The sequence below is a fragment of the Lepidochelys kempii genome, chromosome 1 (genome assembly GCF_965140265.1).
Source record: "Lepidochelys kempii isolate rLepKem1 chromosome 1, rLepKem1.hap2, whole genome shotgun sequence".
Lineage (NCBI taxonomy): Eukaryota > Metazoa > Chordata > Testudines > Cheloniidae > Lepidochelys > Lepidochelys kempii.
In genome coordinates, this window is record NC_133256.1 from 187,268,644 (window position 1) to 187,282,841 (window position 14,198).

Here is a 14,198-nt window from a genome sequence, read left to right on the forward strand (position 1 = left end):
GCCTAATAACATCAGCCACACTATCAGAGGCTCGTTCACCTGCACATCCACCAATGTGATCTATGCCATCATGTGCCAGCAATGCCCCTCTGCCATGTACATTGGTCAAACTGGACAGTCTCTACGTAAAAGAATAAATGGACACAAATCAGATGTCAAGAATTATAACATTCATAAACCAGTCGGAGAACACTTCAATCTCTCTGGTCACGCAAACACAGACATGAAGGTCGCTATCTTAAAACAAAAAAACTTCAAATCCAGACTCCAGCGAGAAACTGCTGAATTGGAATTCATTTGCAAATTGGATACTATTAATTTAGGCTTAAATAGAGACTGGGAGTGGCTAAGTCATTATGCAAGGTAGCCTGTTTCCTCTTGTTTTTTCCTACCCCCCCCCCCCAGATGTTCTGGTTTAACTTGGATTTAAACCTGGAGAATGGTCAGTTTAGATGAGCTATTACCAGCAGGAGAGTGAGTTTGTGTGTGTATGGGGGTGGGGGGGATGTGAGAAAACCTTGATCTATGCAGGAAATAGCCCGACTTGATTATGTAAAGAGTTGTCACTTTGGATGGGCTAGCACCAGCAGGAGAGTGAATTTGTGTGGGGGGGTGGAGGGTGAGAAAACCTGGATTTGTGCTGGAAATGGCCCACCTGTTGATCACTTTAGATAAGCTATTACCAGCAGGACAGTGGGGTGGGAGGAGGTATTGTTTCATGATTTCTGTGTGTATATAAAGTCTGCTGCAGTTTCCACGGTAAACATCTGATGAAGTGAGCTGTAGCTCACGAAAGCTCATGCTCAAATAAATTGGTTAGTCTCTAAGGTGCCACAAGTACTCCTTTTCTTTTTGCGAATACAGACTAACACGGCTGTTCCTCTGAAACCTATCTATAGGCAGTGGTCATCCAACTCTATAAAAGTGCAAGAGGCCATGTGGCCTAGGAGTTGTAGGCCTCCTATCCAACCCCCCCCCCCGCCCCACCGCTTCTCGCCCTCTGACAGCTCCCCCGGGACTCCTGCCCCATCCAACCACTCCCCTGACCCCTGACAGCCCTCCCAGGACTCCTACCCCATCCACCACCCCTTGCTTCCTGTCCCCTGACCATCCCTGGAGCCTCCACTCCTGACTGCCCCCTGCCGCCCCATCCACCCCCCCCTTCCTGACTGCCCCCCTCGGGACCCTTGCCCCATTCAACCCCCTGTTCCCCACCCTTTGACCCCCCAACCCTTATCCACACCCCCACCCCCTGACCACAACCCCCAACTCCCCTGCCCTCTATCCAACCCCCCAGTCCCCTTATCACACTGCCTGGAGCACCAGTGGCTGGTGGTGCTACAGCCTCGCTGCCCTGAGCACCGGGTCAGGACGCGGCATTGTGCTGGTGCCGCAGCGTGCTGAGGCTGCAGGGGAGTGGGGGCAATGGGGGAGGGCCTGGGGGTGAGCCTCCCAGGCCAGGGGCTTAGAGGCCAGGCACGAGGGTCCTGTGGGCTGGATGTGGCCCGTGGGCCGTAGTTTGCCCACCTCTGCTTTAAACTCATGTTTGTTTTTCTCTCTCTCTCTCTCTCTCTCTCTCTCTCTGGAATGTCATCAATAAAGTGCATGAGTTTTTCATAGTTTTTGTGGTCATATTTTGCCAGAATGGCAGAATAATTAGATATCCGGAATTGTAATGTGGACGAAGCATACACCTTACGATCAAGCAGGTCCAGCCTTTTACTGTCTTTAACAGTTGGGGTAGACCTGGGAAACTGGTGTTTGTTCTTTTGGTTAGCTGCTCTACTGCCAATGAGTTTGGCGCTGGGTGAGTAAAAAGGAACTCAGACCCTTTGGAAGGAATAAAATATTTCCTGTCAGCTTGCTTACAGGTAGGTGTGCTAGTAGCCGGTGTCTGCCATATGGTTTTGGTGAGATCCATGATGGCTGAATTTATAGGTAAGGCAATCTTGGATGTGGAGGTAGGTTGCAGGATGTCAGTCAATCCATGCTGGTTTTCAGAAACTTCCTCCAGATTAATCCTGAACTTGTTGGCAACTCTTTTGAAGAGGTCTTGAAATTTTAAGAAATCATCTGACAGTGTTGGTGGGACAGCCAGTATTGCCTCATCCTGTGTGGATACGGGCTCCAGAAGAGTTGGGGAAGCATGTGTAGCATGTTCATCGAAGTGTGGAGTAACAGCTTGTTGTTGTGTCTCATTTGTAGCCGTATGCACTGGTGGTGGCGAGGTGGCATTGCTCCTATTTCTGGCATCTTGGCTATCACAGTGGAATCACTTATATGGTGCCCATCGACCTTAGTATTGCCACTGACTGGGGAAGATCATACGTGGTGCCATCCATGGGTTCATATACCAGGGAGGGAGGTCTTTAATGAATGAAGACCTAGAATTTGTGTGACCAGTGCTGATTTGGGTCTATGACTGGGAGAACTGGTATAGTGAAAAGTCTCCCTGAACTATGGCTTCCTCATCACTAGAAAAGGGAGATACAGCAGGAGACAGCTGTCTGGACCGCATGTGAATGTCCGGAAAAAAAAAAAGTGTCAAGTAGAGGTGACTGTAGTTTAGGTGACACTTATAGGTCTGGTGAATGAATGAACTGCTGTGCCGGAGAGCCTGTGTGAGAGAAACTTTCTGTTAGGAGTGTCTGCAGCGCTGGAGGGTCATTCGGCACCGACGTTCTCTGCACCGTAGCGCTCAATGCATGTGCTGAGGTCGATGGTGCCAGGGAGGTAAGCGCAGCCCACGTCTGCTCCGGCAAGGTCCTCTGTGCTGGCACCGTGTCCACTGCTGTGCTGAATGGTGCCATAAGAGAGGCAGGCAACTGGAAGCCTGAAGCCTCGGCACCGGGAGCTTGTGCTGTCGCCGCAGCCAGAGGCGGGATTAGCGCAATGCTGGAAGAACCCGGAGCATCAAAGGTACTGAGCTGACAGAAGATCTGCATAGAAGAAAAAGACCTGCTCAGCGACCTTTTTGCTTGCAATGTTTCCCTTCTGGGTGAGGAAGGTAGGTGTTTTTCTCTTTTGTTCTTTTTTGGAGGCAGGAGGGCTGCGGTTCACTGAAGAGCCCGTACCTGGGTCAGAGGCAGGTCCTAGTGACTTCTGCCCAAAAATCATTTTCAGGCGGAGTTCTCTGTCTTTATGTGCCCTGGATTTTAATTTGGAACAGTGGGCAAATTTTTGAAGAATGAGGGACTCCCCCAGGCATTTTATACACTGGGAGTGACCATCCAAGATAGGGATGGTGTCCCTGCACGTATTGCACTGTTTAAATCCTGGGGAGCCAGGCATATTAGCATCGGCTGGAGGCTGCGAGGAACAAGCGGGAACACTTTTTTTTTTAAAGGGATGAACTTATCTAGTAACTAGAGTACTAAACTAAGGGAAAAAAGGATGTAGAATGGGTAAGAGAAAAAGTTTTAACAAGTCTGCTGTAGGTCCGACTCAAGCCGGGAATGGTAGAGAAGGAACTGAGGAGTTCGGCTGCGCATGCACACTATTAAGACAAGATTGGTATGTGAGGCAGGCTCCATGCATGCACGGCCGATATGAGTACTGCTGTAAAAATCTCTGAACAACGGCCCAGGGGCGGACCGACACCTACAGTGGAGCACCCATAAAGACACCTCTCGAAGAAGAATTAAAGATATTTTTATTTTTTCTACATATGTGAAAACTGAAGCACAGAGAGAAAGTCACTTGCTCACGCTCATACATCAGACCAGTGGTGGAACTGGGAACAAACCCCATGTCTTTGGATTCTCAGTCCAGAGCTGTATCCACCACATCATACTGCCTCTCAACAATCATATCTCCTTTAAAAACAACTTCTTTCATTATGTACTTTTAATATTTTTCCTCAAATGCATTAGTTTTTGTTATTCTTGCACTTGTTTTCTTGGACTTTTTAATGCTCATTTTTCTAATTTCAGTAAGTCTCTCCTTTATATACCTCAGTTTTTCAATGTTTTTGTAGTCCAGCCCAATTTAATGTTTTCAGCATTCATTTAATGAACGATTTATATCTTTTCCAAACACATTTATGAAAATATTAAATATAGGATCTTAACACTGCACCTTTTGGAAGCTCCTGAGACTTCTCCTGAATTCATTGTCATGTTGCTTATAGTTGCTCTGTTCTTTATTCATATGAGTCTAACAGGGTCATTCTAATTTCTCTGTTTTCATACTAAAAACAAACCAGATATAATATAATCATAGAAATATAGGACTGGAAGGAACCTCAAGAGGTCTTCTAGTACAGTCCCCTGTGCTGAGCAGAACCAAGTATATTTAGACCATTCCAACAGGAGTTTCTAAAAACCTTTTAAAAACCTCCAGTGAAGTGTATTCCACAAGTTCTCCTGATAACACATTCCAGTGCTTAACTATCCTTACAGTTACAATATTTTCCCTAGTCTCTAACCTAAATTTCCTTTGCTACAGATTAAGTCAATTACTTCTTGCCCTATCTTCACTGGAGAAGGAGAACTATTGATGACGGTTTTTATAACAGCCCTTAACATATTGAAGACTATAATCAGGTGTCCCGTCCCTACATCCCCGCCTCCCCCCAAGTCTGCTTTTCTCAAGAATAAACTTAAACCCTTTTTTAACCTTTCCTCATAGGTCAGGTTTTCTAAACATTCTCTGGATTCTCTCAAATTTGTCCACATCTTAAAGCATGACATCCAAAACTGTACACAATACTCCAGAAGTCACCTACTACAAGACAGGCCCAACAAAGAAAATAACAGAACGCCACTAGCCATCACCTTCAGCCCCCAACTAAAACCTCTCCAACGCATCATCAAGGATCTACAACCTATCCTGAAGGATGACCCATCACTCTCACAGATCTTGGGAGACAGGCCAGTCCTTGCTTACAGGCAGCCCCCCAACCTGAAGCAAATACTCACCAGCAACCACATACCATACAACAGAACCACTAACCCAGAAACCTATCCTTGCAACAAAGCCCCTTGCCAACTGTGCCCACATATCTATTCAGGGGACACCATCACAGGGCCTAATAACATCAGCCACACTATCAGAGGCTCGTTCACCTGCACATCCACCAATGTGATCTATGCCATCATGTGCCAGCAATGCCCCTCTGCCATGTACATTGGTCAAACTGGACAGTCTCTACGTAAAAGAGTAAATGGACACAAATCAGATGTCAAGAATTATAACATTCATAAACCAGTCGGAGAACACTTCAATCTCTCTGGTCATGCGATTACAGACATGAAAGTTGCAATATTAAAAACAAAAATACTTCAAAAACAGACTCCAACGAGAGACTGCTGAATTGGAATTAATTTGCAAACTGGATACAATTAACTTAGGCTTGAATAGAGACTGGGAGTAGATGTGTCATGACACAAAGTAAAACTATTTCCCCATGTTTATTCTCCCGCATCCACTGTTCCTCAGACGTTCCTGTAACTGCTGGAAATGGCCCACCTTGATTATCACTACAAAAGGTTTTCTCCCACCCCCACCCTCCTGCTGGTAATAGCTCATCTTAAGTGTTCACTCTCCTTACAGTGTGTATGATAACACCCATTTTTTCATGTTCTGTGTGTATATAAATCTCCTCACTGTATTTTCCACTGAATGCATCCAATGAAGTGAGCTGTAGCTCACAAAAGCTTATGCTCAAATAAATTGGTTAGTCTCTAAGATGCCACTAGTACTCCTTTGCTTTTTGTGAATACTCCAGCTGAGGCCTCCCCAGTGCTGAGTAGAGCAGGGCAGTTACCTTCCATGACTTACATATGATACTTTTGGTAATACAACCCAGAATTATATTAACTTTTTTTGCAATGGCATTACATTGTTGACTCATGTTCAATTTGTGATCCACTTAACTCCCTGATCTTTTTTCAGTGATACTGCTGCCTAGCCAGATATTTCCCATTTTGTATTTGTGCATTTAATTTTTCCTTAAGTATGTAGTACTTTGTACTTGTTCTTGATTAACTTCATCTTGTTGGTTGCAGACCAATTCTCTAATCTGTCAAGGTCAATTTGAACTTTACTCCTACTCCTAATGCTTGCAAGCCTTCCCCCTCCCACTCCTGTGTTGGTGTAATCTGAAAATTTTATAAACTTACTCTCCATTCCGTTATCCAAGTCATAAACGAAAATATTGAATAGTGTTTGCTTATGAGAATGTCATGCGGGACTTTTTCAAAAGGGTTACTAAAAATCAAGATACATCATGTCTACTTCTCCCCTTCAATCTACCACACTAGTAAACCTGTCAAATCCCGCATAGCCAACATTGCCCAATTACCCTCCAGATTGGCCTGGAAGTGCCTCTTCTGCAGTCAGTGCCAAAGCCGTGTTGGAATTTCCGCAAGGCGGACTGGCCTGGCTACACTCCAGAAACAGAACATCGGATCCCACGGCTCGAACCGATACCTAGAAACTTTGGCCATTTTACAAACATCTTAAAATCAACTGCTAAGAATACATCCCATGTGGTCACCACAAGGCTTTCACCCCCTTCTGGACAAAAGAATCCGAGTCCCTCCTGAGGGAATATGAAAAGAGCGGCAACCCAGAAAAAGCCACTGCACTGCTTGAGTCCTTGAATTCAGCATGCCTGGGAAGCTGGAAACAGGGTGCTGAAAGCCTTGATTTCACCCATTCGAGGCATAAGGCATGGGCAACTTGGAGGATCCCAGCCAGTAACGTGATGCCCAGCAAAGGTGACTGTAAGAGCTGTCACCTCTCATCTTCTTTCTAGTAGCAAGAGGCCAACGGACAAGAATACATGCCAGGACGTCCAGCAAGAACTCTGCAGAAACCGCCAACTATGTCTGGAGGAATCACTACTCTACCCTCCATATTCTGTTGAGGAGATCAATCTTGAACTGTCTGAAACCAAAAGCCGGAAAGCTGCAGGGGTTGATGGAATTTCTCCAGAATGCCTGGGGAGACAGGGTTGGGAATGGCTGGTGGTGCTTTTTACTGCCGTGCATAGAACCAGAGAAGTGCCAACAAGCTGACGACAAGCAACAGTGGCTGACTACTAATGCCTAGGAAACCTCCAGAGGATGCAGCCAGCTACTGCCCCAGCTCTCTCCTCTCAACTATCAGCAAGCTCATGGAACGAATGTTGCTCCACCGTCTGTCTGATATTATTAAATAGCGCAGCAGGCAGGATTTCACAGGAAGCGGAACAGCTGTGACGAAGTAGCTTCACTTACTAGCCACACTGAGGCAGGATTCCAACTAAGCTGAAGACAGGGTCACCCTTGTTGATCTGCCCTCAGCATATAAAACTGTCTGGAGACAGGGCCTCCTCCTCAAGATCTCCCACGCCACTCACTGCCAGTGAATGATCCGCCTCTTGGCGGCAATGACTGGGTACTGCCGCTTTAAGGTACACCTTAATGGCCAGATTAGTAAACCAAGACCTCTTAACTCAGGCATCACTCAGAGTTTGGTCCTGGCCCCAATACTTTTTCATCTATATGTTGTGGCTATACCAGCAACCGAGTCGAGGAAATTCATCTATGTGAATGACATTCCATAGCTGTTCAGCATACAAGCCTTCATACATTAGCTGCATCCTAACCTGAGATCTTAGCACAATGGATGATTATATCCAATGCTGGAAACTTAAGCCTACCCCCAAAACAACATGGTAACCGCTTTCCATCTGAACAATAAAACGGCTAATACCAAACTTGAGGTGCAGTCCTGCATTGAGAGCATCAGCCATGAGGCAAATCCAAAAGTATCTTGGCGTTACACTGGACTGGAGTTTGACCTTTTGACAACACCTCGAGAACACCTGTGATAAGGTCAGGTCTTGTGTCACGCTTAACAGAAAATTGGCCGGAACATCATGGGCCTCCAGTCCACGCACCTTACAAACCGCAACAATTGCCTTGGTATATTCTGCAGCTGGATATTGTGTGCCAGTGTGGTCTCACAGCAGTCACATTAAACTCCTTGACACTCAATTCAATAACACTATGTGCATAGTGTCAGGGACCCTCAAATCGACTCCAGTCAACTGGCTCCCAGTCCTAATGCACATCCAGCCTCCACAGATTAGAAGAGCTGCTCAAACATCTCGCTTTCTTAACCATGTCAATGCAAATGTGAGGATCCCGCTGCACAATGATCTGCAGAGGCCGCCAAAAACGAGATTAAAATCCTGCAACCCTTTATGGAACCGCATGAAGACCCTTACACCCAACTTCAATGCTGAATCTCAGCAGAGAGTCTCATGGAGCATTTAGATGGCTCAAAACAAATAACTGATCACTGAGACCCTGTCGAGGAACAACCAGGTTTTGATGCAGTGGTGTAGACTGAATCGTAACAGGACATCTCATGGGAGATATGGACAAACCCTCTTTAAATGGAAAATGAGGCCAAAACCTGTATGCGACTATGGTCACCAGGCATAAACGATGGAGCACATCATATCTGAGTGTTCCCTTTTTTCTTTTGCCGGGTCCTTAAGGATATTCACCAGCTCACTGTTGTAGCAATGTGCTGGCTATCAAGCTTAGATATAAATATGTAGTCATTGCTACCTACCCAAGCCATACAAAAGAAGAAGGAGACAACCCTGTCAAAGAAGGAAATTAGGCTGGTTTGGCATAATTTGTTCGTAACAAAGCCACGTAGGCTACTACTTATCATCCTGCTTTCCTCCAGGTGCTTACAAATTGATTGTTTTAATGATTTGTTCCAGTATCTTTCCTGATATTGAAGTTAGACTGACTGCTGCAGAATTTCCTTGGTCCTCTGTATTCCCCTTTTTAAAGACAGATGCTGTGTTTGCCCTTCTCCAGTCTTCTGGGACCTTACTTGTCTTTTATGAGTTCTCAAACATAATCACTAATGGTTCAGAGATTGCTTCAACTAGTTCCTTAACTACCCTGGGGTGAATTTCATCAGACCCTGACAACTTGAATACATCTAACTTATCCAGATATTATCTAACATGTTCTTTCCCTGTTCTGTCTTGTATTCCTTCCCACTTGCTGTTAATATTAGTTGTGTTGAGCATCTAGTCACAATTACCCTTTTTAGATAAGACTGAAGCAAAACAGAAATGAAACTCAACATGTAGGCCACAGCAGAGTGGTACAGGTCCTTGAAGATGAGTAGTTTAAACTTGATACAATGGGAAATGGGAAGCCACTTGCATAATATGTCCTGATTGTTAATGAATATGATCATTTCGGCTGCTGTATTCTGGTCAATTTAAAGGGAGCAATGTGTGTGCATCAGGTGGACCAGTGAGAGGGAGGTTGGGACAGAAGAGGGCAAGCACTTTACAGGACTTGAAGATGTTATTCAATCACCTCTGCTTTTGTGCCTTGTCTTGCACTACAGGTATTAACAGTGAAATGTATTTAAGTATGTGAATCTAGCCTGTATAGCAAAGCATTTTTTCATTTAAAAACTTGTAATACTTCTGAAAATAATTATTCTTATTCTTTTGATCTCAATACAGAAATAAATCCTTTAACTGTGTGTCAGGAAAGAAGCTGTCTTGCTTGTTCCATACTTCTAACCAACACGTGTACCCACGTACCTTAGAATACTCTTATTGGCCTTGCTACCTGACAAACTAAGAATGCAGACAGCTCATCCCTGTTCCTGCTAGTATCTTATTCAATAAAAATACCAAAAAGGCTATAAGCATTAAAGAAATGTATCAATTAAAAAAAAATCACTTTTCAAACCACACTGTAGTTTCTCATATAAATGACTCACACTTTAAAAAATAAAACTATTGACTTTTGCCACCAGGAATACTGCAGATTGGAGCCCCTTCACTCCACCCCCCATGTAAAACTGTTTTAAGTACAATATCACCACATGGTCTTTGTAAGCAGATTTCTTCCTTTGGTCTAGTGTGTTGTGCTTGTTGCTAATTTTCACAGTGATATATTTTGAGGTGTCAACTCGTATTTATTTCTAGTTAATTTAAGTTGCATTTTCCATTGGCAAAATCAAAATGGCACTTTCAGCATTTGTTTATCACCTGATTTATATTACAATGCAAAGCATGAAGCACACAATTGAAAAGCTAACAAAAAACTGGCACCACTTACTCCTTACCCATCTCCATATTCTACACGAGGAACCAGAAGCAAAATGAGACAAAGCTAGTATTTGATAATGGCTGTTCAGATTTCTCATATGCTATTTAACATATCTGCTCTGCCAGTGATGATCTCCAAGAGGGATATGTGGAGTGGTCATAGAGTTTCTGGTCCTCCACAGTTACCAAAGAGGACCATCAGCAGGGAGCTTAATAAACGTAGGAACATCTTGGTTAGGGAGTTCCCAGTTGCTGTTTGAGGCTCTTTGTGTTTACATCTCCGTACTACATGGTGTCAGAAGTGACAGAATGCCTGTCTCTAAGGAAGGATTAATGGGAAAAAAACCAAACCAAACAAAAAATAAACAAACAAAAACAAAATACCATTACCAGAACCATTACTCTCTACAAAGTTACCCGACAGACCTTGGCAGCGGATAGCCATAGATTTGTGTTTCTGGAAAGGACACATATACGTTATTGTAATTGATTACTTCTCCAGATATTGACTTGGCTATATTTACACAGACTTCACTGGCACAGGTAATTGAAAAACTAAAGTCAATACACATGGAGTTCTTGTAATCCTCACGTTTGCACAGAACTTTGATTTTGAACATTGTACTCGTAGTCCACATTAGCCCCAGAGCAATGGGGAGGTGGAGAGAGCAGAGCAGACTTTAAAAAGACTTCTGCAAAAAAAAGAAAAAGAAAAAAAATCAGTGGACTCATATAAAGCACTTCTGGCACATTTATCAAAACCACTTGGATCTGGGCTATCTCCAGCAGAAATTCTGATGGGAAGATGACTAAACACACCTTTACATATGGCACCTTTACATACAGCTTAAACCTACGAGGACCAACCTGAAGAAATTTCAAAAATGGAATGTTTCAGAGTAACAGCCGTGTTAGTCTGTATTCGCAAAAAGAAAAGGAGTACTTGTGGCACCTTAGAGACTAACCAATTTATTTGAGCATGAGCTTTCGTGAGCTACAGCTCACTTCATCGGATGCATACTGTGGAAACTGCAGAAGACATTATATACACAGAGACCGTGAAACAATACCTCCTCTCACCCCGCTCTCCTGCTGGTAATAGCTTATCTAAAGTGATCATCAAGTTGGGCCATTTCCAGCACAAATCCAGGTTTTCTCACCCTCCGCCCTCTCCCCCCCCCCACAAACTCACTCTCCTGCTGGTAATAGCCCATCCAAAGTGACCACTCTCTTTAAAATGTGTATGATAATCAAGGTGGGCCATTTCCAGCACAAATCCTTAACTTGATGATCACTTTAGATAAGCTATTACCAGCAGGAGAGCGGGGTGAGAGGAGGTATTGTTTCACGGTCTCTGTGTATATAATGTCTTCTGCAGTTTCCACAGTATGCATCCGATGAAGTGAGCTGTAGCTCACGAAAGCTCATGCTCAAATAAATTGGTTAGTCTCTAAGGTGCCACAAGTACTCCTTTTCTTTTTGCAAAAATGGAATGCTGAAATAAAAATTTGGCAACAAACCTTTTGTGTTTGGCACAGAACAAAAGCACTACCTGAGCTGAGACCAGGGAACAAAATTTGGCTGAAAAGCTCCCAGAGGTTTGGAACTGTTCAGAACTTGGTAGAAACTCCCAGATCCTACCTAGTGGTAGGACTTCTCCAGGGGAACTGGGTTCGTCTTCAATATTTCCCAACACAATGAAGAGAGAAAGTGGGACCTGCAGGTAAGTACTCTGTCTGGAAGTGAGCCCCCTCCACGGGGTCAACTTTTTCAGGCAGTCTTTTCGCAAAAAAGGGAAAGAAAAATCCACAAACTCAGCAGAAGTGAGAACACAGCCTGAAAGACAGATCAGACCCACTCAACAACTTTATCTTTAGAATGCTGCTCAGGACTATTCAAATGCAATTGACAAGGGGACATGGTGGTGTAAATAGTTTTAAGGAATCTGAAGTTTAATTTGAAATGTTGTGTGTATATACATTGGTTTATAATTTAAGTTTTAATCTTTAATTATAAAGAAAGAGAGATGTGGAGTGGTTATAGAGTTCCTGATCTTCCACAGTTACAAGAGAGGACCAGCATGTGTTGCAGTAGGGAGCTTACCAAATGTATTAACTTCCTGGATAGGGATTTCGCTTAAATCATGGCGCTTTGTGTTTATGTTTTCAAACTACACCATTGCTGATTACTAGTTATTGTTTCTGAGGCAGTATACTTTGATTAAATGAATGGGAATCATACAGTTGGTAAACCACAAATGAGTTTAGGATTAGCAAATAAAATTCTACAGCTGCAAATGTAAACAAACTATTTGAATTTCTCATTTCCTTGAGTGGACAAAGTTAAATCCCAGAATAATTCTACTATAAATCACAAACAGATTTTTCCCTTAAATTTATGTAATAAATCCAGACTTAACTACCCATTTATCCTTCCTAGAGAATCACTTGTTCTACCATGACTACAAGAAACGAGCTAAATGGATCTGCTTATCTGCATGCCAGGGAAGGAATAAAGTGGGGAGAAAAGACCATAAGAATACTGGAACTGAAGCTGGAAGAGGACTTAGGACAAAGATAAAGAGGATCTGCTATTTAGGCAGATATAGGCGAGGGGAATTTAATGTATGTAACTTTTATTTAAAAAAATGAAAAACAACTAATTAGTAAGTCACATGCTTACCATTAATTCTGTTCATATGTGATATCCTGTTCCCAAAGACATCGCTCTCTCTCTCTCTCTCTCTCTAGACTGGATGCCTTTTGGAAGAAGAAGTGTCTTCCTCTGAGTTTGGAAAATATTTAGCTCATTTTGGGTCCAGTTTGAATCAAAACAATTAATTTTATTCTAACATCTTTAAAAAAGCACAACTCAAAAACCAACAATGCATTTCTATGGTCAAAAAGCAAACTTGCTTAAAATGGTGCTATCAGAAAGAGTAATAATCATAGACATATTTTTGGCGAGAAATGCATGTGGAAACAAATCTGAATTTAGAGAGATTATTGTGGAAACAGAAGGGGATCTATTTACTATACTCTAGTATTCCATACACTTTTTAATTTGCCTCTAACTGTAACTAATAAGTTAAATATCAATAGAAATATTTTTTCCAAAGGTGCATATGGAGTGGCTCAGCAGGAAAAAAGATAGGGACAATCAGCTTTTTATTCCTCCTAAAGGAATGTTTTCACAAGAAAGAAATGTAAGTTAACTAAGCAGAAGGAAACAGAAAACTTCATAGCATGAGGTTCAACACAGTCCTTCAACCCGTAGGATCCTTTAGCCATGGGTGTGGAACCCATCCTTACCATAGGCCTCCTATCTCCTGTCTGTCTTCAAAGCAGATACTCTTTTAGCCTGTCTCTGGGCACTTTTACACAAAGGGAAGCTGCAATCAGGTTAATCCCTCATTTACTAAGGACTAGGAAGTTCTACTGTACCTTGTTGCACAGAGATATTATTTGAAGACCATAATCATTAAGGTGGAATTCGTTCCAATGTAGAGGGCTTGCACAATGCCCCGTGTACTATTTAAACCTACATTAAGGGTTCAGGGCCCAATCGTGCACACAGATTCATGTGGCAGTCTTTAATCCAGCATGGAGTACCATAAACCTATCCATAACCAACAAGGTACCAAGTGTGTTGATACTATATATGCTCAAGTAGTTTTAGTAAATGCAAATAGACAATGTACTTCAAGCAGCCCACATATCACAATATGGGCTCTATTTATGAGTTACTAATAGAGTTCCCAACTTTCTAATGGCACAAAACCGAATGCCCTTGCCCCGCCTCCCACCCCTTCTCCAAGGCCCTAACCCCTGCTCAACCTGCCCCTCCCCTGTCCCTCACTTTCCCCCACCTCCACCTCACTCACTTTCACTGGGCTGGTCCGGGGGTTGGTGTGTGGGAGGGGGTGAGGTTCCGGCTGGGGGTGCAGGCTCTGTGGTGGGGCTGGGAATGAGGGCTTTGGGATGCAGGAGGGGGCTCTGGGCTGGCACCAAGGGGTTCAGAGCATGGGGGGACAGGGGCAGGAGGTTGGGGTATGGAAGAGGGTGCGGGTTCCGGCTGGGGATGCGGGCTCTGGGGTGGAGCCAGGGAT

At 43.6% G+C, this 14,198-nt stretch overlaps 1 protein-coding gene across 7 annotated transcripts in view; it reads right to left on the minus strand.

Annotated features, from left to right (window-relative positions):
* EPHA6 (EPH receptor A6) overlaps positions 1–14,198 on the minus strand; it is an 872,967-nt gene that overhangs the window by 687,516 nt on the left and 171,253 nt on the right. The window lies entirely within an intron of this gene.